The sequence below is a fragment of the Heloderma suspectum genome, chromosome 2, assembly GCF_057233095.1.
Source record: "Heloderma suspectum isolate Gila_16-S chromosome 2, 16-S_ref, whole genome shotgun sequence".
Classification (NCBI taxonomy): domain Eukaryota; kingdom Metazoa; phylum Chordata; class Lepidosauria; order Squamata; family Helodermatidae; genus Heloderma; species Heloderma suspectum.
Window position 1 is genome coordinate 263175717 of NC_139459.1, and position 20702 is coordinate 263196418.

General features: G+C 43.7%; 1 protein-coding gene across 1 annotated transcript in view; it reads left to right on the forward strand.

The window, feature by feature from the left end:
* Positions 1–1189: 1189 nt before the first annotated feature.
* MYOT (myotilin) overlaps positions 1190–20702 on the forward strand; it is a 102486-nt gene continuing 82973 nt past the window's right edge. Inside the window, exons 1-2 of the mRNA XM_084838999.1 lie at positions 1190–1245; positions 11364–11465. The gene's annotated coding sequence lies outside the window, so the exon portion shown is untranslated. The remainder of the gene's footprint in view (positions 1246–11363; positions 11466–20702) is intronic.

The window sequence follows — 20702 nt, forward strand, 5'->3', positions numbered from 1 at the left end:
ATTCATGGGAAATTAAGATGGCCCTCAATTTGCTTTGAGGTGATCCCAGGTCCCAGTAAGAAAATGTGTTAATTTTTAAAAAGAATGGGAGGGGTAGGGCACCTCAGCGTCTGAGGGCGCACTGGTGCCCAGTCAATACGTTGCTTGCCCCTGCCCTAAATGGCTTCCTAGAGCCCCACAACCAAGGTGCCAATTTTTCTAGTGTGTGTCTGTGTGGTGTTCTTTAAACACAATAATAGGCAATATACGGCTCATGGGCTGCATGGCTCCCTCCATCCTCAGGTGTGGCCACCTTGTCACCAAATTTGGCAGCGCAGTGATGACAGCATCAAAAACATTGGGCTCTTTGCTGCTGGAATTGTGTGGCAAACCACTACGGAAGCTCTAAAAGGACAAATGTAGCTTGAAAACATTTGCTGCTGAATTTCAGTGGCAAACCACTGATTCATTGCCACCCCAGTCAACCCCAAAGTTGCCCACCCCTGCTTTAACAACTGGATGACAAGCATTCGTTCCGCATGTGAAGTTTTTCCCCCCGATCATTGCATCTCCATGCTTTTGGCAAGCTTCAGCTGCTGAATTTCTGATACTTCTGCAGCTGCCAAAGTCACAGGAGTCCTGCCGGGAAAAAAAGCTGGCCATCCCACAGGCATATTTTTAAAAATATTCTATTTTTTTTTTTTTACAGCAAAAGGAATCAACCTTGGAAATCTAGGCCTAGGACAGGCTTCCCCAAGCTGGTGTCCTCCAGATATGTTGGACTGCAAACCCCATCATTCTCAGCTACCATGGCTGAGGATGGTGGGAGTCACAGTCCAACACATCTGGAGAGCATTCGGATGGCGAAGGCTGGCACAGAACAGCTACCTCCCCAAGGGTGAGCTTCTTCAGCCCATGAGTCAGCAGAAGGGATTCCCTCTTTGTCTAGAGCTCTGCTTTTCCTGGACTGCCAGCTCTTATGAGAGGATGGTCTTCTCCGTGTTTCTACCCAGGCACTAGGTTTACTATGGCATGCCATAAAAGCTCAAGCCCTTATCCAAAATAAATGATAGCATATATTAAAAGCACATAACTTCTTTCTATAATAAACGGGATCAGCTGTCAGGCATGGCTGAAATAGACTGCTTACTCTCCTCCCTCCTTCATTGCTGCGACAAAACCAGGAAGAGCTGTATCTCGTAATGAACAGAACAAATATATGTGGCTCCGTTTTTGCTTGCCTTGATCAACAACTCTGGCTTTCAGGTAAGACATTTGGATTCATATTGCTGTTAATGCTTCTTCCCTTCAGGAAGCCAATTCTTGGTCTTTCCAACCTAGAAATCGTAGGAAACTCCATAAACCAAGTCAGACCATTGGCCCATCTAGCTTAGTATTTACAGTGACTGTCAGTTGCTCTCCAGGAGTTTCAGACAATAATCCTTTGAAGCCCTACCTGGAGTTTCTGGGGACTGAACTTAGGACCTTCTGGTTGCAGACTATGTGCTCTACTACCAAGCTATGGCCTAATCAGACCACACCTCATTCTCAAGGTGAAGAGCCGTTTGACAGAGCAGCACTTCTCAAACCGTTAGTTAATGGGGTCCATTAATAAAATCTGGTCTTTGTTCAGGATCTCTCTGTCTCCCTGATCCAAAAGCCATTAACAACTAAAAACATGTGTCAAATTGTTCCCAATCATATATGCCGCTGTCTGTCCCCCACATCTTCTGTGGCCAACAGATATTTAAAACCCACCTTATCAAACCACTGATACCTAATTTATCTGTCTCTTTTTGGCTATGTCCTCAAGTGTTTCATACAAAGCTGCCTTATAGTGACTCTGTTTAGCAGCACTGTCAACTCTACTCCAAGGACAGCATCTCTGCAAGAGCTTGGGCAGAGGGTTTTCTCCAGCCCTGGTGCTGGAAATCTTTTAGCTAGAAATTGAACTTGACCAGTGGTTCCCAAGCTTGGTCCCCACATGTTGATGGACAACAACTCCCATCATGCCACTGGGATTGCTGGATGGGGATGATGGGAGTTGTGGTCCAGCGCTATCAGGGAACCACTGGGAAAGCATCTGTTCTCCCCCTGAACTATCCATCTTCTTGCAATGCTCACATTGAGATCCACTGGTAATGATGAAGAAGCCCATGCATCAATGGCCACTCTTAGATCTGGCTTTATCTAAGTGGTGGCATTTTCATTAGGGCTGCCAAATAATTAAAGTTCTTAGTCAACTAACAAATCAACTGCCAAAAAAAAAAAAAAAAAGGCAGTGCGGGAGATCAGCTTGGGTTGAAATCAGTGTTTGAATTACAAAGGGATAGAGGGCCCCACCCCTTACCTTTGGTGATGGTCCCCTTTAGAAGGCCACAGGAGAACCATAATTTGCTTAAAATTGGGGGAGGTTATGGGATAGCCCTTTTGCATTTCACCAGGAGGCTCCTATCTTTCCCACCATAATTACAGCACAGGTTGAAACCCTACACCCATCTGAGCTGCAGGTGTCTTAACTGCTGAAATAGCCCAGTACCTCAATCAGAGCCATACAGACATGCCCTGACGGCTGAAACATATGATCAGAAGAGTCATGAGGTACAGCTTCAGTTGTGCCATACAGACTTCAGGTGAGGGAAATTCCATGCTCCCCCTGCATATTCAAAAGTAACATGTCAGGGAGAAGGTTATAGCCTAATCAAAGCTTCACCGTATGATTCTTCTGATTTGGTCCAGCTTTAAGGCTACAATATTAACTGGAAGTAAATCCAGTTATCTCAGTGGGCCTCACTTCTCAGTAAACATGCATAGGATTGGTCTGCAGAAAGTTGTTTCCAGTTCATACAGCCCTAAAATGGTGCTGTGTTCCATGACATTAACAGCATCAACCTCCATGTGAATGGTAGGCCATATAAACGGACTTGCCTTGATCATGGCAGCTTGGTACTGTGGACTTTGATAACGCAATTGCTTGCAAAGAGGGTGTACAGACTATATGACATTCAAATGATATTTGCTTAATTATTCATATTAGGAAATCATTTTGAATACCAGATGGTTGGTAGAGACAATTAAAACACTAGGCAGCGGAGGTATGCTGAAACTATTCCTTTCTAAATACAAGAACTGGCAAGCTTTTACAGATCTCTCAGGGCATTTCCAAATGAATTTTTTGTTTTTTTGCAAAAGCCAGTTAGCTTGTTCAGAGGTATTTGACAGAGTAACCATGGAATGCAGTGACTTAATGGCTATGACCAAGACTGAAGTAACTCTTTCCCATTATTTGCACATTCCACAATTTCATAGGCTCATATCTCACCTACTGTTTAGCAACAAGATCATTTTGCTCTTTCTAAGAGGAAGAATAAAAGTAAAAAACGGTGTGGGAGTATGTTTTCCATCTGAGATGGAACTATTATTTTCATATTGTACAAATTGTACTGTGAAAAAGTAGGTTTACATACGCACTTGAGAAACTTCTTACAAGACAGATGTTTGCTGTTATTCCAGTTCTATCATAAAAACAAACTTACTCTTTAGGAAATGTTTGAATGAGAAAATAAAACATGACATTTCCAGTAGCCTAGCAGAATTCAGTGAAATGCTCATGGCCTCATGATCATGTTTTTCGGTTCTACCTGCAAAGAACTTACAGCCAAACTAGGTAGGACGATGGCAGCCCTATGACAGGGTAGCGTCACTGCCATATGTCTAAAAAAAATTACAATGTGGGAGGAGCCAACCTCTTTGCTTGCCTGTATCTATCCCCCCATCCCAAACTGCTTTTCATGTGTTCTCTTGGAGGTGGAGGAGCTCTGTGACCAGAACAAGTGGCTTAAAAAGGCAGTCTGGAGAAGGGAGTGTTCACTGGGGAAGGGTTCAGCTCCTCTTGCTTCACTTTTAGTTTAAAATGTTATGGTTCAACCAAAGGCTATCAAGGATGAGGAGGTGCACGGAATGCTTATCAAATTTGCAGATGACACAAAATTGGGTGGGATAACTAATACACTGGAAGACAGAAACAGAATTCAATGTGATCTTGATAGGCTGGAGCACTGGGCAGAAAACAACAGAATGAAATTTAATAGGGATAAATGCCAAGTTCTGCACCTAGGAAAAAGAAACCAAATGCACAGTTACAAGATGGGTGATACTTGGCTCAACAATACCGCAAGCGAGAAGGATTCAGGAATTGTTGTAGATCACAAGCTGAACATGAGCCAACAACATGATGTGGCTGCAAAAAAGGCAAATGCTATTTTGGGCTGCATTAATACAAGTATAGCTTCCAAATCCTGTGAAGTACTAGTTCCTCTCTACTCAGCACTGGTTAGGCCTCATCTGGTGTGCTGTGTCCAGTTCTGGGCACCACACTTTAAGATGCAGACAAACTGGAGAGGGTTCAGAGGAGAGCAACAAAGATGATCAGGGGACTGGAAACAGTCTCCCTATGAGGAGAGACTGAAAGAACTGGGCATGTTTAGCCTTGAGAAGGGAAGACCAAGGGGAGATATGATGGCACTATTCAAATACTTGAAAGGTTGTCACAGAGAGGAAGGCCAGGATCTCTTTTCAATCATCCCAGAGTGCAGGACATGGAATCATGGGCTCAACTTACAGGAAGCCAGATTCCAGCTGAACATCAGGAAAAACTTTCTGACTGTTAGAGCAATACAACAACGGAGCCAATTACCTAGGGAGGTGGTGGGCTCTCCCACACTGGAGGCATTCAAGACGAGGCTGGACAGCCATCTGTCGGGGATGCTTTGACTTGGATTCCTGCATTGAGCAGGGGGTTGGACTCGATGGTCTTATAGGCCCCTTCTAACCCTACTATTCTATGATTCTATGATATCCTGCATGGTGCTCTCCCTCTGGTAATTCTGCTCTGGACTGCAAGGAGGTCAAATCAGTCCATCCTAAAGGAAATCAACCCTGACTGCTCATTGGAAGGACAGATAATGAAGCTGAAGCTCCAATATTTTGGCCACCAAATGCGAAGAGAAAACTCCCTGGAAAAGACCCTGATGCTGGGAAAGACTGAAGGCAAAAGGAGAAGGGGACGGCAGAGGATGAGATGGCTAGATAGCATCACGGATGCAATGAATATGAACTTGAGCACGCTCCGGGAGAGAGCACAGGACAGGAAGGTCTGGCGTGCTATGGTCCATGGGGTCACGAAGAGTCGGACACGACTGAACGACTGAACAACAACAACAGTTAAATTAGGTTATGCGCTTCAGAACATGGCAGTTATTGGAACAGTCATCTGTCTGTGTATTTTTAGACCAACAGTCTCTGCAAAACGAGCACTAGCATCTTTTCTGATTGTTACATACAGAGGGAGGAAGACAGACATAACAATATGTTGGCATAGATAGGTTTTGATTCAACTGCATTGTTTGCCTCTTGGGAAAAAGAAGAGAGTTACTAATTTGAAGAGAAAGTCAGTTCTTTACCACACCCTTTTCTGTTTCAAATTGTTCTTCCTGAAGATATTGAATTATTTAGACTGAATAGTAATTGCTTTTGTCAGCAGACACCATTAAATATGTAAAGATTTCATGATAAAAGTGGTATGGAGGAGCACAACCACATCATAAACTGGAGAGAAAAGAATCCAGGTACATGTGGATTGATGGTGATAGATTGTATGGTGTAGGTTTTACACATTTTACAGCCACAACATGACATTATTAATCATCAAACATAGATGTAAAACAAATTTAGTATACAAGGTGTATGCATGATGTCTAAAAATAGAACAAAGTTTCTGGATTTTCTGGCATCGAGGGGGGGAAAGGAAAGCAATATTAAGACAATGGTTATATCAGGCATATCAAAGAGACATAGCTAAAATGGCTGTCTGAACCAATGGTTGCTTTTGACCTCTTGTTGGCAGGCAGCTTGACCTGGGGAAAAGAGAACATTATGAGAAAATGTCTTGCTCAATAAGGTTCATGCCCCAGACAAGTCAAAACCGCAGAGAACCAGTTGGGAAATGTCTATAGAACCTATAGAACAAAACAAAAAGCGATCAAATATGAAGAGATTGAAAGAGTACAGTAGCCAATCACATCACATATCATGTCCAAGTGTTAAAGGGAAGATACTGGGTGGGATTGCTCCCAGCAGAGGGTCTCTGCTAGTCAAAAACTTTGTTGGTTAAATATGTTCTATGTCTTGAACTCCTTTCCTGTTTTTCCATAGGTTATGTGGTGTGTGTATAAGTGTGATATTGTCTTTCTTATTAATAAACTGCAATGTGAACGCCTTCTATCCAGTTGTTACTTGTGGTTCAGTACTTTCCAATGCCAAAGGTAAGCCACATCCTAGGACCTTAAGCTAGACATGTCAGGTAGGAACTCTAGGATAGCTTCTTAATCTTTCTTACCTTAGGAAAACCTCATACACTATGGTCTCACGATGCCCTATGCTACAACTAAAATCAGCATAACATAGTCAGGAACTTCTGCTCTCTTAGCAGCAAAATCAAAAGCATAAGAATAACATTAGAAACAAAAACAAATATAGCAAGACCAGTTGCCGTTCCAACAGCATCCCAGGCAACTCTGTTGCCACTGGGTAATCATAATATTTCTCATTAACAATGCAGGTTGGTTGTATTAAGAAGAGTAAGACAGACAGTATAAACGTACTCTACTCAGTACTGGTATGTACCCTAAGCTTCATTCATAGCAAGTCAGCAACAGAATTAAAGTGCACAATGAAAGTTGCTTTCAGTGGGACTCAGGGCCAAAACAGACATTGCTGTAAATGTGTGTCTAGCAGCTATGTCTTCTTTTCAATTTTACTCTGGAATAGGTGCAGGGCCCCCCCAATCCAGATCTTTAAAGCCCCCTAACCCCCATGCTAGGGTCCTGATCTGGACTGGGGGCCCTGCACCTACTCTAGAGTAAAAATGGCATGGGGAGATGTAGCCTTCAGGCAAGACTACCTTCACTTGGTTATGTCCCACTTGCCCTAAGCGAGCGAGATGCTTCACGGAGCCGGTGTGAAGTGTAGGAACGACTGGACACCTGCTTAGAGCTCACACCCCAGCAGAGCCCACTGACAAGCACGCCCTTGACTGGGTCCTCCTCTTCGCCATTTCAACCTGCTCGTTAGCCCGCCTCTCACTCTGGCCCAGGTAATGGTGGTGGCGGAGAGAAGGAGGAGCAGCAGATGCCACGGCCTCCTTGTTCCCTAGCTCTCTGCCTGTCAAGCAAGGAAGTGGTTGCAATGAGGAGAAAGAGGAGGAGGGCAGCCAGAGACAATGGCAGGGAGAAGGCTGACTCACTGAGGGAGGGGGCCCACTGCGGGTGTCCTGCCAAAGGGCCCTCCACAACCTGGAGCTGGCCCTGATGCTTCACGTATATTACCTCAGGAATGTAAGAGAGATGTATCGTTTCAATTTAGCCCTTGAAATGTGTAGTGTAAAGTTGTTCTTAATGTTTTTGTTTTTACTGTTTTAAGGTGTTATCGTTTTAAATTGTTGCTCATTGCCTTGATGGCTTTTTAGCAGATAAGACGGTATTATGAATGTTAATATAAACAAATACAGACAGACAGTAGGCTGATATTATTATCTCTTTATTACAGATGGGAGCTGAGACTGAATGTTCAGAATAGATGATACGTTTAACTATATGATAAGCACTGGCTTGATGTTTATAAATAGCAGCCAATTTCACCTTGGGGGCAAATGGCAACCTGAGGAGAGGGCTGAGTGGGAAAATGTCACAGGGAAGGGGCAACCATCCTCCTGTACGCCACAGTCCCAATCCAGATCTCCCCTCTCCCCGAGCTGCTATTTCTAAATTAAAAACAGTCTCTCTGCCAGTATCACAGGCAGCGTGGCATGAGCTGGAGGGTGCTATTGCACTCATGTCCTACTTACTGACTTCCCACCGGCAGCTGGTTGGCCACTGTGTGAACAGAATCCTGGATGAGATGGACCCTTGGTCTGCTCCAGCATGGCTCTTCTTATGTTCTCGCCTGTGCTTATAATGTGATTAATATATAGTCTGTTTAGGGCCTGTGGCTTGCAGAAAGCCACCAAGTGAGAGTGCGTGCGTGGGGTGAGATTTGAACTGGATATTTCCAGCTCCTGCTACAATTGACGTTGGTAGGCAAGTTCGTGGCACAGGAGAACCGTGAAAAAACTGGTTATGATTAGCACGCTGGCTGGGAATTATGGGAAGCGCAGCCCAACCCATCTGGAAGCCACTAGGTTGGGGAAGGCTGGTTTAAATGAAAAGATAAACGTAACATATGAAAATAACTTTTAATGGCTGCTCAGATGGAAGAAGGTTGCTAGATAATTAAACAGTTTTTGGGGAGGGGTGCAGAACGCATCATTAACATGTTTGCAACCTGTTCATTAAAGAAAAAAAAATCCAGTACAAATGTGACCAAAGCTAATTTTCCATTTTCTGTACTGGTTGTCTCCTTTTCATGTCTTAAGTCACCTCCAGACCTCACTGGGATCAGCAACAATGGCAATCAAAAAGGAAGAGGAAGTGTAACAGGAAGTACTTTGACCTTCATTGAAAAAGTACTTCCCGTTGTGGGGAGTTTACAATTAATATTAGTATAATGACAGCTCACCCCCGCCCCATTGCCAATCCTGCTTGTCTGTGAGGACTAGCAACGATCAGAACAGGGATTATTTTAGTTAGTTATTAGATTTGTATACTGCCCAACTGGTAAATGTCCTCAGGTAAACCCAAACCAAGCAAAACACAAAATAACCAAACAAAAAGTACAACAATAAAATATCAAAATAATACAATATTAAATGTTTTAAATATTTTAAAATGTTTAAAACATTAAGGAGTCAGCACAAAAATTAATAATCAGAGCAACAGATTACAGATGGGGAGAGCAATCCTATGGCTCCTAGACAGCATCTGGGGAACATAGGATACTTTGGATTCCTGGACCTGAGGCCAGAGGCCAGAGGCATCACTCCAACCTTGGAGCCAGGAAATCAAGCACCGCACTCTCTCAAAGCCAGCGCGGAGAGAACTGCACTGGCTGATTCTATGAACACGCAAACGTGAGCTTGTAGAGGGGTGAAAGGGGGCGTGTCAGTGGGCGGGGAGGGGACTGGGGACGTGGGGATCCAAGCTATCCCCAACCATCCCCAGCCTCCTTCTCTCCCCGTCCCCAAACCCTCTGCTAGATGGGAGAAAACACACATCTAGCTAAAATGCAGAGTCGGAGACACGATGTGCCTTCCATTCTGCATTGGATACTCATAAGCCTCCAAGTTCAGAGGCTTATGAGTACCCAGGGCAGATCCAATAGGGTTGCGCACAAAATGCCTGCTTGAAGAGGAAGGTCTTAACTTGGCTTCTAAAATTTTACAATGAAGACTCCAGGCAGATCTTCCTGGGAAGGGAATTCCATAGATAGGGGGCCACTACAGAGAAGGTTCTTTCACTGGTAGCCACCCGTCGCACCATTATGGGTGGTGGCACCCAGAGAAAAGCCTCCAAAGATTATCTTAGCAATCAAGCAGGAAGATATGGGAGAAGGCACTCCTTCAGATAGACTGGTCTTAAGATGCTTAGGGCGCAGTCCTATCAACTGCACCCTTGCCACTTGGAAGCCCCCAAACTTGGAGGCTCCAAGTTTCCTATGCCCTGCTCGGCTGAAGCCAGCAGGGTGGGAGGAGCAGTAGAGGCGATATTTGACTTCCCTGTCCTCCATCTTGGGTGATTTTCGCTACATGGGCTTTTTAGCCTGTCTATGGAGGGAGCTTAGGAGAGGGAAGGAAGGAGGCTGGAGAAGGTTCAGGATAAATCATAACGGATAAAGAACCTAGCCTCTTTGGTCTCCTCCCCTCCCTGCCCACCAGAACACCTCCTTTCCTCCACCTCCAAAGTCACTTTTCCAACCTTGTAAGGAGCCAGCATGGTTCTTTCCTTGCCAGCTGCGAGGGGGAGGGGGTGGGATCTGTCTCCAACCTTGGGGGGGGGGGTTTCTGAGCCATCCTATGAGCATCCTCGGATGCTTGCTCAGGGACCACAGGATTACTCCCTCAGGGCTTTAAAAGTCACTCCCTTGATTATGCCTGTGGATGTGTGCCTTCACTTACAGGCATTTAACATTCTGATTTCCCACAAACAAACCCATTATACAGTAGTGTCATTTTATTTCCATTTTCTCTCCATATCCTTCCTTGGTTTGTTTTCTTCAAAAATTAATTCTTTGCTGCATGCCTAAGACCTAAACTGGAATTCTACCAGATCTTGTCCCCATTAGGTCAAAAAATGAACTCCTGCAACTCTTGTCATGCTAAGCAGATAAACCTCTTGCTGTTTGACTCCTCAACGTTTCATTGTCTCATATTTAAATGTCGGAGTTGCTCTTCCCACACCTTCTAACTGTGAACATGAGAAGATATTAAACAGAAGCTGTCATATTTTCAAAGCCACCCAGCACTTAACAATAACAATCTGCTTTTAGAAAAGTAGAACTAGCAAACTAATGGTATGTTCCATTTGGGAAAGTTGATAAAGTGAATTCTAAATACTCCATTAAGGGATTATTTACTTTTTCCCCATCTTTACAAGCATTTCAGTTAAAATCTTTTTAAATGAATCTCAGCTTTACATGCTGTGGGCATCCACTGCTGCTTACCCATTTTCTCTCTTAAGCATTTATTTGTTTGGCACTAGGAATGGAAAAGACTGCAGCAGTGATAGGATGAAAAATGTCCAACAACTGCTGATATAGTCTGTCTGTCTCCGTGTGTGTGTGTGTGTGTGTGTGTGTATTTGGGGGTTGGGGTGAATTTACACCATTATGGTGTCATACACCATGCTGCAGGGATGCTTCCAGTTCACATTTCAAAGAAAGCAATTTAAGTGTGTTAAGAGATAAATCTCGGCATTATGTCAAAACAATTGGCTCTCTCATTACAGATACCCACAGGCTCTTTAATTATTTAGTGGAAATGTTAAAAGAGTCAATGTCTTTAATCCTTTTTTCCTAGCTGGGCAGTCCTTGGCTGTGGCCCCATCTACGTGAGCCTTTTACTCTGGGACGGCTGCGAGTCAAGGTCCCTCGGGACAGATGACGCAGTCGCCATTTCACAGCCATCTATGGTTCTCTCCTGGATAATGTGGATTTCCAAGAGGTGCTTTGCTGCAATGTTTTTCGTTTGCTGTGGGTTTCCCCACGGTTGCGAACTGTCTGTCCCTTCCCCAAACCGACTCCGCATTTTGCAGTGGGTGTGTTGTACGCATGTGTAGTGCTTGCGTCACTCTGTGACGCCCCTATACTCCCCCCAACTCTTCACAGCTGCACAGTTACAGAGGCACAGAGGGGTGTTTTCAATTGTTTAATCACACTTTCGCACATTTTTGCAGCTTCGTATCTTTGCAGTGGTTGCTTTTGGACTTGGTGCCCAAGGACCAGGGGAGTCTTGGGGAAGGACCAACTTTGCTCCGGCCACCATTTCAGCGCGATGGGTAAGCACATACCGCTCATGCTTGTGAGTGCGAACCATCGCGAGAGTCTCAGGCTGGACAACTGACAAACAGATGGCGTGGAAATGAAGGAGCATAGAACATCCTCTTTTACCTAACGAGGGACAGAAAGACACAACAGAACCCCTAAAATACAAAACATCCACTGAAGTGTCTCTGCCCCATGCTCACGGGACTGCACAGCTACACATTAAAGTATAATGGCAAAAAAAGAGGGGCATGGCAGAGTCTGTTAGGGAAGCCCACAGTAAATTGCAAGTGTATACCACCAGAAGCTAATTCGAAGCTGCAATGCTGCGCAGTTGTGATGGAGTGAAGGATGAAAGCGATGCCATGTAGACAGGGCCTGAGTCTGAATATTCCCTTTCCTCTTCCACCCACCTGAGTCATCAGCATACTGTCAAAAGCTTCTTACTGACAGCACCAATCACCTATTGACAGGCAAGAGAAGGAATCTCATGCACACAACCTCAATCTTTTGCTGCACTTGTGATTTCCTGGACCTTAGAAAAATGTTATGGGTTGGATCAGGGCCAGTGTCAACGGTAGGCATGGTCAGGCACCTGCTGAGAGCCCACAACCCAGCAGGGGCCCACTGACAAAAGATTGCTGGACATGTTTCTCCTCTTGCAACCTACTTATTCACCTGCTTCTCGCTCTGGCCCAGAAAGCAGTGGTGGTGAGAAGAAGGGAGCAGTAGATGACACTGCCTTCTTGCTCACTAGCTGTCTTCTTGTCAAGCAAGTGGTAGCAATGAGAGAAAGAGAATAAGGAGCAACGGCAGCTGGTGACAATGGTGGTGAGAAGGGTGCCTTGCCCAAGAGCCCTCCAAAACCTGGAGCTGGCACTAGATTGGCTCTAACCCAATGAATTTGGGGTGTTCTGACAAGCACACAATTTGTTCTATCTTACACTGCAATCCACTGCAGACCTAAGACTCTGTTTAACATGCGGGCAGCTCTGATCTCTTCTGGGTCAAGTAGAACATCCAGATCAAATTGTTTAAACCTGCATACTAGAGCCATTAAAACAATATGTGAATACGCTAGTGGAGTGAAAGAGTCCCTAGCACATTAGAATGAAGCCCTGTTGAGATGTATTAGGTCTGAATCAACTGTATCTGCAAGGATTCATAGTACAAGAGAACTTGACAACACAATTCATGAACGTCCTACTGCTTCTCCACTGGTTTCAAGGAGAGTGAGTTTGCATTGTAAAAACAAAAGGGGAAAAGGGGGGAATTACAATATTTACATTGACTGAGTAGGCAACTTCTAATTTTTATTATGATCAACGCGCTCAGGAAGGGTGCCTTTTAATTACAGTATCTCCTGTATAAATCAATAGTAAAGATCATACTCACTAGAAACACACAGTAGCAGCCTTCGTTCATCAAACTATAGAATAAATGGAATAAGTAGAACTAATCCAGTTGGAAACCAAGCACACAAACCCATGGCCTACATACAGATTCTGCAGAAGGTTTAAGTTAATGACTTTTGTCCATACAAGCAGTCCCAAATGTCCCTGCGTAGGCACTCATTTGGACACACATAATGAGTTATATCAAATGGTATCACCCCACTGATGGAACCAGTTCCATCAGTGGAAACTCGAGGGGGTAGTTCCCCCTCCCCGCAGACCCATCCCCCCTCCACATGCCCTCAAAAACTGCACCAGAGGCTGGGAAACCAGATTTTTCAGGCAGCACAGAGGGCTGCAGAGGGCAGGGGAGTGAGAGAAAGTTCAGTCATGCCAATGGACAACTACTAGCACAATGCTGGATTTAACCCAAAGAGTCGGAAGCGACTGAATGAACAAATAACAACCAGCAGCAATTGATGCAACTCTATGGCAACTTAATTTGCTTCTTTCCAGCAGACCACGCAAGAGGGCAAAGCTTTCATGTTTCAATTTTTTAAAATAAAAATTAACAATATATGACTCTCCCCTGCAACTGTACTAACCACAAGAATGAAGACAGTTAATCATAAACAAACACATATAAAGTTACAGGAAAAATAATAGAATGCCAAACACCTCTATTTGTTTATATCAAGGTTGTATCGCCTTTAGAAGGGCCATGCTGGTTCCTTCATCCCTGCCCGGAAATATTATGCAAAGCGTGAATATGCTAAGCCCTACAACAGGCTTAGGCAACCTGGTGCCCTCCAGATGTTTTGGACTACAACTCCCAACCTTTGACTATGCTAGCTGGAGCTGATAGGAGTTGTAGTCTAAAACACCTAGAGGTCACCAGGTTGCCTACCCCTGCCATACAGAGATTCCTGCTCCTAGCGATGGAAAGCAATTATAAATTGTGGCCCTTAGATAAAAGAGCTGTATTCCAAACCAAAGCAGCTGTGATTTTACATAGGACAGAAAAGCTGGCAAAGACAATAAACACAATAAATGTTTCCCTACATTTCAAAAGAGTCTTACTAGCTGGCTGTAAAAGGGAGCAGGTGTGGTGCAAAGGTAATTATACCAAAAAAGAGGAGAAAAATGCAGCAAAATGTAATTTGTTAGGGGTAAAAACATAATATAAGAACTTAGGAGGTTGGCAAGGGATGGAGAACCTCCTGCTGGTAGGCCAAATCTGGCCCATCAGGCCACCGAACTGAGGCGGCCTCAGGTGAGCGCTCTCCCCAAAGCACCTCCGCTACATAATCCATTTTGTTCTGAGAAAGGCAACAAGATCAAAGGCCTGAAGGCTGCCCGCAGCAAAAGAGCCGTGGAGGGTAGCAGGGGGCCAGTACCAAAGTTTTTATGTGTGTCCACTGATTAAATGAAAAGTAGTTACCCCTATGGAATTGCAGATCCATATTGCCTTGTATACCCAGATAAGAGCTTCACTCCTTGCTGAAGTGCCTGTTGAATCTCTCCAACCAGGTTCCATGCTGGACACAGTTACCCTGTGGGCCCTATTGGGTTGCTCAACAGAGCTAGGTGTGTTGCAGGTGGTGGCATTATATTGTATTTTATTCTTCTAAATATTTGCATTGTATTTTATATTTTTAACTGTTTTACAGCATTTTCATTTTTTAACTGTTTGTAATCCACCCAGATAGCATTAGTTATTGGGTGGATTAGAAATGAAATGGAAAAAAATAAATAAATACATAAATTCAGTGGGCCTTGGGGTCTCCAGTCCTTTTGGGCCAGAGGGCACATCTGGAATTTTGTGAAAGTGTCATGGGTGCCATCACAAAATGGCTGCCATGGGGGGGGTTCCCATTCACAAAATGGCTCTGTTGTGAGCTTAGCTAGTCACAAAACATGCATTTCACAAAAGCAAATTGGTGAAGCTAAAAGACAAGCAACTTGCCCAAGAACCTAAATACAAGGCAGAGATGGGTCTGATCCCCAAACCACAAACCTCCCCCTTTGAACCCACAGTTCTCTCTCTCTCTCTTGTTTGGGTTCATCCCCTCAAACCTTCTTCTCTCTCTCCCTTCCCCAGCACACAAGAGCCACTCACTCCAATAATTATGTATCTCCTTCTTTCAGAATCATCCCCTAAACTCTCTAGCCCATACCCAAAACACATACATAGACCCCTTCCCTGCTTCCCCCTTGCTCCAGTTGGGCTAGCCTGCAGGCCTCCCAAACCCTCCCCATTGCTCTCCCTTGTCCTCCCCATGCCAACCCTGTTTCCTCCTCCCACATGTCAGGTCCATCCCAGCTCTCCCTACACCAACTCGGCTCTCCCTGCTTCCTCCTCCCACCCCGTCGGATTCCTCCCAGTCCAGCCCTCATCTCCCAGCTTCCTCCTCCTGCTCCATCAGGTCACCCCCTGTTTCCCTGCTAGCATCCTCAAGTGCTCTCCACCCCAACGATGGAGTCTGTCCCTTTATTCCTTCTTTCCTGTTTTTGGGAGGGCAGCTGGGAGTAGGCTTCTTACTTAATTAAAACTTTTGGGGGTTGCCGGGGGTATTTCCAAATGAAGCGCTGTCCTCCCACTGCCTGCCATATTTATTTCAAAGCATGTCTCTGGTCCATGTGGGGCCCACAGGCGTTCAAAAGGAAGGGAGGCTAGCCCTTCCCCTTGAAGTACTCCTGGCCACCCAAAAGGTTTTAATTAATAATAATAATAAAAATGCCAGGTATCAGCAGGGCACTTCATAGGCATAGAGGGAAGTGGCCATGGGTGCAGCGGTACCCATGAGCACCACATTGCCTACTCCCATGGGATCATAATCCAATAACTCTTATTACCTACCAACAGTGCATTAGGTGCCCCTCACTAAGACTGCCATTTTTAAAAGCAGCTTCTGCTCCTGTGCCTTTCAGCAGCTGAGAATTCTGTGCACTATCAAAGGCACAGAAGCAGAGCCAATAAATTAAAGGTGGCAATCCTATTCTTCATAAGACTCATTAAAAAAAAAAAAAAAGCTAAGGCATGAAAGACAACGGGACACCAATTTTGTTGTTGCTAACTGGAGGTATACAAAAAATTGAGGACTCTTGGAGTCATTTAATCCAAACAACATTTGTAATACTGATTGAAAAGGGGAATTGTTTTAGAGAACAACCTGTCAGGAGTTGTACCTTTATACAACTTGCTTGCTAGAAGAATTAAAAGAGGGGGAAACACATGACTGTGTTAGTTTTGCCCATCATTTCTGTGGAGGTGGGGGGAATGGTCCACTGTACTACTTATTTATAAGGAAACCAAAATAAATCATGACTTTTCCAAAAGACAGAAAAACCTTTCAGGGCTCTGTTCACAGACTATCCTTGAATGGTCTCTGAATTTTCAGCTTAGCAAAGTTGGAGCAGGCCACATGAAAATTATACCCAAAGACTTACCCTAATCTTGGATAATTACTCAGTTCTCTGCACTGTTCCATGAGAAGGCTTTTAAAAATAGAGAAGTTAAAACTATGGCTGATGCACAACCAGCGGGTATCAGCGTTATGTCTGTAATCTCAAGAAGCTTATCGGATTCACCCTTAATGGCAGAATTGTTTGAAGACACCTTTTCATTTGTCCAGTAGGAATTTCTGAATGCCTTCAAATTCTAGGAATCACTTCAAACAACATAAAACAACTCAGAGATTGTAACAACTCAGATATTGTAGGGGGTTGACACCAAAGAGGATTTTATAGAATATGTGTTTGGCAAAAATTGCAAATGAGTTATAGGATTACTGAATGCATAAGAACCAGGGAAATAAACTGACAATGAAACTATAAAGGGAAATCTAAATATTAAAAACAAGAATACATTAAGGAGTAATAATGTCAACAGAAAAATCAGATCTGCGAACTGGGCAGGGAGAAATTTCAAAGCTGTGGCTATTCTTGTCAGTGCATTGTTAAGGCTGCAATCCTATACACGCTTATTTGTGAGAAATGTATAGGTTTGCACTCAAAGTTGACAGAAATAAAGGCTGCCAAACCTTTCCCTGGTGGCCAGTAATTTCGATTGCAGAAGCTGTCTTTGTGTCAGAAACTGACAAGTTTCCTTCTCAAGGTAACCCTCCACCCACTCAACTTCCAATTTTCCACCTGTTGACTACATCACTTCTTCAGTTTCTCACTTTTCCTTCCATTATTATCTCACCTGTTCCTTTCCTTACTGGTCTATTCTCTTACCTAATCAAACATTTGTTCATCCATTTTAATGTCCTAGAAATCCTAGGGATAGATATTACTTTTTGCGCCTGAGTCAGTACATAGAATAATTAACTCAAGGAAACTCCAAGGGCTTTAAATGCAGAGAGAGGGAGGGAGGGAGACTGGAATGTCTAAAAAGGGTAAGGTATTTAAAGTAAAGTAAGTAAGGCAACTAATGGGTGGAATTTTGCTGCCACCTGCTGTTGGAATATAAGAATAATAAATTTGTACCTTGTATCAAGAGCCTCCTGCCAACTTTTATACTATAGTAAACTATCAGTGCAGTGTACTCCACTGGCAGGAGACAGATAACCATTGTGTGTGTTAAATATCCTTTGGGTCACTGTGTGGTTACACAATGACTAGGCTCTAGTTCATTTCAGCTTTTTTCATACCTCTGCAACTGAAGGAGCTGGAATGCGCTAGGGGACATCTGTATGGAAATGTTAGTTTAATGTACTTCTGACTCCGTACAATATGCACCCGCGCTTGTATTCCACTGGTCTCCTGCCAGAACAACATATTGTGCAGCCAGAAGCAATTGTGAGATCAGGGCAACATTAGCACCAGCCACACAGTTTCCACTGTGAATTTCCAGTGTCGGTGCAGAAAATCCCAAGGGACAAAAGGTTGCCTTTTAGTGAATTGTTATCAGTAGTGCTTGTCTACTGTTCAATATAATAAAATCTCTAAGTGGCCTCCAGGGTCTCAGAACCGGGGCTCTCCCTTCACCTGCTATGACCTTATCCTTTTAAAGTGGAGCTGTCAAGGATTGAAGCTGGGCCTTTTTACAATCCCAGCAAACACTCTACTGCTGAGCTAAATATGTATTTATTATAAAAAATTGTAATGCATGGACAATAATATTATTTATCAATCCAGAGAAGAGAGGTAAATAATATTTTGGTGGTTACTCCCAAATAAAATCTTGGAGAAATAAATAATAGAGGATATTTCTCAAATATTCTGTTCATTGTAACTTAAGGATAAATATGCATAAGCAATGCCTTACTCTGTGTGTGTGTGTGTGTGTATTTGTATGTGTGTGTGTGCGTGTGTGTGTATACATATATATAATAAAGGTATAATGAAGTGGGATGTGAACTTGTGCACTTATATAGTATTGTGATAGCACTGAACATCTTCAGTAAAATATTTTTAAAATAGAAAAATAGGAAGGTAGAGAAGCTCTGTCCTTTCCCTCTGGTCGCTCCAGGTAATGATATAAAAAAATCATGGGGTTTTCTTTCTTTAATACACAAGCCAAGAGATGTACAGCCCAAGACAGTCTATGTTTACTCAAAGGTGTCCCTGGGTCCACGGAATTTACCTCCAATTAAATGTGCATAGGACAGCAGCCATATTTTATTAAAAGAGAGCCCATTCATAAACAGAGGATTTTTATTTTTTTTTAAAGAAGAGAAACTAATTTTCCATTTGACTATCCCTGCTAGGGCTAATAAATATGGAAATGCTTGGCTGAGGGAGACCAAGGTACTTTTATACACATAAGTACAGAGAGAGCAGCTGTTGGACGGAATCCCACACATTCAGCTGAGGGTTTGCAAGACCTAAAAACGGAAACTCTGCCTGTTAAGCTAAATTTGTCTGAGCTCACTTGAGTCAGAAGCTGTTTGGAGCCCATGCGATAAATGTATCTGATAACAAGTCTCATGCTTTCTTCAAAGCATTTAGATTTCTTATTCAGTTTCTCAGTTTTCCCACAATAATTAATGGTCAGCCCCTCAGGTTTGCCAAGGCTAGATTTAACTATGGTGAGCTATGGAAGTACTTGCTCAAGACCCTGAGCTGAAGGTCTCTCTCATGTTTCAAGGAGGATTTTGGGTTTTTTGGTTTTTTAAGAATGTCTACAAAGAGTGGAACTATTTCATTTGTGTATTTAATGTATTTGTTTTTATGTTATGTTTTAATTAAGACTTTTTAAAATCTGTATTTTATCATTAGCTGCCTGGAGTACCATTTTTGGCAGGATATAAATGAAATAAGTACATGCTTTTGTGCCATAATTAAAGTGAATGGAGAATTTTCCATCATATAGACCACAGGCTGATCAGCCTCTGCTTCCTCCCTGTTTTTCTCTGCCAACCCCATTGGGATAGATGGAGGCAACTGACATGGAGACAGTAACATGAGGGCCAGCCCTACCATTAGGTGGAGTGAGGCAGCCACCTCAGGCTGCAGATGTGGGGAGGGGGTAGCAGGAGCAGCAGAGAGGTGTGGGAGAAGAGAGTTCTGTGTGACACGCAGCCTGCCCTGTGTCCCTTAAGCAAGCCTGCTGCCCTCAGATGCGTTGTCTTGCTGCCGGTTTGATGTGTTTTAACTGCTAGTCCAATTGACTTCTTTATATGACATAGGGAGGGGGTGCAATATTGCCCATCTCAGGCAGCAAAATGTCTTGGGCCAGCTCTTAGAGCACAGCGTAGGTACATAATGGATGTGGAACTCCAATACAGGAGAAGAAAGAATAGGGAAGGTCAGGGATACTACTGGCAGATAGAGGGGTAGGAAGTTGGGCACAGACAGGGATCACTGTGGAGTTGGTAAGAGGACAGGCAATTTTACTTGTTTTTATTTACAGCATTTCTATAGTGCTTTTTAACACAGTCATTCCCATGGCAGCAAGGATTTCACTACTAGGAGGAGGTTACAATATGTAGGATGGAGGCTGAGAAAAAGAAGGGGGCAAGTGAGGGGCAAAGAGAGCCAGACAAAGAACAAGTTAGATGGCTGCTCCAGAAGCTGGAGCTAGTGCAGAATGCAGCAGCTCGGCTGTTGTCAGGAGCTGCCCTTTTTCAGCATATAGCTCCTTTGCTGAAGGCACTGCACTGGCTGCCCATTCGCTACCAGGCCAGGTTTAAAGTAATAGTACTAGTGTACAAAGTCCCAAACAACTTGGGACCAGGATACCTGAGAGAGCGCCTTCTCCTTTACCAACCTGCCCAGTCACTGAGGTCATCAGAGGGCTTGCTCCTGGTGGTTCCACATAGATCTATGGCCCGGTTGGAGTCCACCAGGAGAAGAGCCTTCAGTGTACTGGCCCCCTTCCTGTGGAACTCCCTGCCTCTGGAAGTCAGGCAGGTTCCAACACTGTGTTGCTTTTGGCACCTCCTGAAGACAGTGTTATTTCAAGAGGCCTTCCTTGAGTGACCAACTGCAGTTTATTAAGTTCAGAATCTGTTTCTTTTAAAATGTTTTAATTTTTTAATATGGTGTTTTATTCTTTATCTTGTTGTAACTGCTCCGAAATCTTTGATGTGGAGCGGTATATAAATATTGTAAATAAATAAATAAATAAGGGGGAAGAGCAAAACATGGTCAAGAGGCAGGTAACAAGTGGAGAAAAATAGGTGTCATCTCTTGTGTCATAGGTGTTAAAAAATATTTTTATAGTTTTGGGGATCAAAATATTCAATGTCACATTCACCCAGATTTCATTTCTGGAGGGTTGTAACAGTGGCTTGGGGATGGATTTTCCCCACCCTTTCAAGTATGGCTAGTTCTGTGCCCTTAGGCTGCTTGTCTTTGTGTTGTTTAATTAACAAAACCCTGGAATTCATGCTCGTTAATGGGGCATTG